Source organism: Pseudonaja textilis, chromosome 11 (genome assembly GCF_049901715.1).
Source record: "Pseudonaja textilis isolate UNSWEBS1 chromosome 11, rPseTex1.2, whole genome shotgun sequence".
In the NCBI taxonomy this organism is placed as follows: domain Eukaryota; kingdom Metazoa; phylum Chordata; class Lepidosauria; order Squamata; family Elapidae; genus Pseudonaja; species Pseudonaja textilis.
In genome coordinates this window covers 17,489,833-17,494,399 of record NC_142000.1, presented here as the reverse complement: position 1 = coordinate 17,494,399, position 4,567 = coordinate 17,489,833, and positions in this window count along the sequence as shown.

Here is a 4,567-nt window from a genome sequence, read left to right as displayed (position 1 = left end):
ATGAAAGGGAGAAAGGGAAGGAGGGGGGAGAATGAGTGAGTAGTGAAAATGTGTGTGTGTGAGATAGAGAGGGGTAGGGGAATAAAAAATATATACATATCAGCTTGTTCTCTGAAGTGGGAGAAGGGAAAGGAGGAAAGAAGTGATGTAGGGAGAGAAAGTGGATGTGGTTGTGAGAGAGAGAGGGGGAGAAAGAGAGGGGGAGAGAAAGAGAGAGAGAGGAAGAGAAAGAGAGAGAAAGAGGGGAAGAGAGAAGGGGAAGAGAAAGAGAGAGAGTAAGAGGGAGGGGGAGAGAGAGAAAGAGAGGGGTGAGTGAAAAGAGAGAGAAAGAGAGGGGTGAGAGAAAAAGAGAGAGGGAGAAAGAGAGAGAAAGGGGGGGAGAGAAAGAAAGAAAGAAAGAAAGAAAGAAAGAAAGAAAGAAAGAAAGAAAGAAAGAAAGAAAGAAAGAAAGAGAGAGGAGGAGAGAGAGAGAGAGAGGAGAATAAATTGAAAACATGGGTTTGTTCTCTCAAGCAGACTCTGGAGACAGCAAAGCTCAACTTTCTAGTTGTGGATGATATCTTATTTTAAATTGACTTTTTAGACACTTATTTACTAACACACACAGCCCAAGCGGCCTGAAAGAGAGAAATGAAATGCTATAATTATACAAGTGAGTGGGTTACTGACCTTTGGATTGCAATATCTTGTCTCCTTTGTCCTGCCTTTGTATGATCCTGACTAAAGGATGAAATTGCATCTCCTTTTCGATGGTTGTTGTTAAGAATGAGGTGGTATTGGGAGTTAGTGAGGCGTGGCACGCCGTAGCTTTTCATAGCTTGCAATAATTTACCTATTTTTCATTTTGCTGATTTTATTAACACCTGAATCTCTTGGGAGGAGGCAGGGACAAGGGAAGGCAAGTCATACTGCCAGTCGACTGACAGTTCCCATCTTTGCTCCGTTTGCAGGCTTCGCTGCTTTGAAACAGCACAGCAATCCAGGGCTGGAAGGAACCTTGGAGGTCATCTAGTCTGACCCCCTGCTCCAGCAGGAGACCTTATATCATCTTGGCTATTTTGGTGCCTCTCACACAGAGGAATCAACTTGCTACCCCAGAGTTATCTTTGCAAACTGGCGATGATGATGATGATCACGACAATGACAACAACAACAACAACAATTTCTCTCTTTTTGTGAAGACACAGAGTGCCTCTGAGAAGGTGCAAAGCCCACGTATTAAAATCTGGTTGTCTGTTGCAGAATAGCCATCTGATAATGCTGGACTTCCTCTGAAGAATCTTCCCCAGAAGAAGACACCATTGGGAAAGTGGTGATGGATAGTCATTTCCCAGGCAATCTGCTTTTGGATACGATTTGGTGGCTTGATCTTAAATCTAAGAGCAATCTTATGAACTACCTCTTTCCAGCATTAGAGTTGGACATACAAACAACAAAGACAATCAGTTAGAAAACCCTAACAGCTATGAGGTCCTTGATGGCTCCTGTTGGAGTCTGAATCCGAGGAGGAAGACGAACATCTGACAAAGAATGGGAAAGTCAGGCTGGGCAGAGCAGGGAAGAGGTAGAACAAGGGAGAGGTGGTTCAGATGAAAACGAAGGCCCACCCCCTCCTCATCCTAGGGCACACAAGGAAGAACAGAGAAAAGAGCAATGGGACTTGCATGGCTTACAAGGGAGGAAAGGGCCCTGATTCCCTTCACAAGGTACACTGGGGCACTGGGGGGTGAAGTTTAAAAGAGAGGTAGATGGGAGGGGTGATTGTCGGGAACAAACCCTGAGTTCATCTAGTGTTGGCTGCTGTTATCTGAGTTCCTAGCATCCTCCCAACTGGTTTGATTTACTGCCAGGTTACCTCACTTCTGGAACTCCTTATCTTGCCCTGCCGGATTTATTACCTTATCTTGCCTTGTTGGATTTATAGTTTTCTGTTTACAATGTTTGAATTGGAATATCTGCAGCCAAAGGCTGTTACAGGTTTGTGAGAGAGTTGTTCTCCAGACCGAAAAGTAACCCGATCACTGGGGGAAAAGTTGGAGCTAATAAAGGGACCCAGAGTTATTCTCTGACTGCATTGTTTTTGCCCCAGGTCATCACAGATGGTGTCCTAGCTTGGTGGTTTTCTTGCAGATGCTTCATTACCAAACTATGTGACTTCATCAGTGCTAGCTACAGGTTACCTGCATGTATAATGAATTGTCTGAAAGCAAACCACCAAGTTCAGAGACCATCAAGGACCCCACAGTTCAACCCTAAGCTACAACTATTCTCTTCAATCAGTACACCTAAGAGCATCTAGCAAAGTTTATAGAAAGAATAGTCCATTGGGTGACTTGTGATTTATTACACCGGGTTAACTCCAAAAAGAATATGAATTTGAAAGACTTAACTCCAAATGATACAGCCCATTTTAAGCTAAGCACAACAGAATGAGAGAAGGCATGAAAACCACTTGCCAGTTGCTTGCAGTTCTGTTAAATATAAATGCAATAGAGAACATTTCCGAGATGTATTCCTATCTTTCACTGCCCTTCCAGAAAATAGTAAATTTCTCTCCCCCCCCTCGCCCCTCAAAAAAGAAAAAAGAATGTAATAATCAGATGAAGCTTCTGAGCTCAATGCACCTTAGTGGATCGTTTGTGAGATTGCTATTATTATGGAAAACAGAACAAAGAATGCTCAGTTTTCCTGACAGTTGTGATTATAATGCACACAGTTTCCTTTTATGAATTCCTGTGTCTTTATGAGACATAGTCATGTAGACTGCACAGGTTGCAATGGAACCACACACAACACAATGGCGATGTTGTGTTTCTGATAGCAGGTTACAATATCTTACGATGCGTGCAAATGCCAGCTTCTATGTGCTTCTATTCATGGACAAAGTAGGTTCCCATTGGATAGTTTAATCCATCATGGTCTACGCGCATGCTGCATAGCTGTTTATCAATCAGTAAGGCACCCTATCCCTACTTCCATTCAGTTAAATGTCATAATTGTGATAGGATCTTCCCTACTGAAAATCGAGACATATCTTAAAGCTTAAGTATGGAAAACTTTGTCCTCTACCTCTCAAACTTGATGCAAGCAATAGTACTTCGTTTCTCTTTGATGTTGTTTTGTAAAAAAAAAAAAAAAAAAAAGAACAACCTGCTAAAATTTCATTTTTCATTCATTTCAATTCATTTTTTTAGTGGTGTCAGGTTTCCGGCAGTTGCCTTAATTAAATCCTTAGCCTCAATCCAAGCTTCAAAAACTTCAAGGAATTTAAAAGGAGCGAACATGTCAGCATGACCTGTATGAAGCCGATTCTGAGACATGTAATTCACTGTCACCCTTGACCCTGGTTTCCTCCCGCCTCTTTGGGTGAATCATAATTCATATTCTCCAATGAAACACATTCATAGCCAAGAGTTATCAATCATGTTCTCCAATTAGAGATCTGCACAGCAGATATTCTGGTAGCTTAGTTATAATCTTTGCAAGATAAAAAATGGAATGCATTTTCAATTCCAAACTGCTACACTACTCTTTCAAATTACTACTCTTTCAAATTTCTCTCCTCCCACCCCACTCCCTTCAGTTCATGGCAACTCTAAAAGAGGCATAGAAATGTTTTATAAGTTGACAAGTGGCTATGTGATGAGTATGATGGTGGTACTTGTGGTAGCAGTGAGCATGATGATGGTGATTTTCTAGCTTAGAACATGTTTATCGATGCTCGAAGCTTCAAACTATTAGAGTTTTAAGATCATTGTTCTCAGCAGCAGCATTTCTCTCTATCATCTATATTGCATGCAGAACCAACTCATGTCATTTCAGGGAGAAGTGCTGAAAGTAAGGTCCCCTGCCAAGGCTCCAAACTTTATCAGCAAATTAGCAATGTTTATTATAATTTAGTGCACAAAGGATAAATTGTTAAATGCGCGGAGAATAATACCATGAATTGAATGAACTACACCTATTTCTGTTAAGAATTATTGTCTTGACTTTTTTCATTCCTTCGTCCTAGTAGTGGTACCTACTGGAGCAAGACCTTGATGGCCGAAATTGTACCTTAATCCAACAAAAAGGTACCAAAATATGGTGTCTTGGTGTCATCACACTAAGGTGCTGGTACTAAAATATGGTATGTGGGTGAGATCATATGTTCCAGTAGAGCAGAGGTCTCCAAACTTGGCAACTTTAAGACTTGTGGACTTCAACTCTGGCTGGAGAATTCTGGGACTTGAAGTCCACAAGTCTTAAAGTTGCCAAGATTGGGGCCCCTGCGCTAGAGTGTTAGCACCAAAACATGATGTCTTGGTATCATCATGTGTTCCACTAAGACTTTAGGTAAGGAAGCTTCCCAACAATGTTGCCTTTTGTCACATCCATTCCCTGGAGTCCCCAATTGCTGTTTGAAAACTCAGCCATGAGCAATTTTGATTCAGCTCATTCACTCGTCTTCTGTCATGTATAGATGTCAAAGCTGTCTCCTCTAAATAAACGATGCTCAAGCAAACTGATTCTTAACAAGTGACCAAGGAACACGGAGAAACCTTTAGCATCTCTTCTTCTCCTTTAT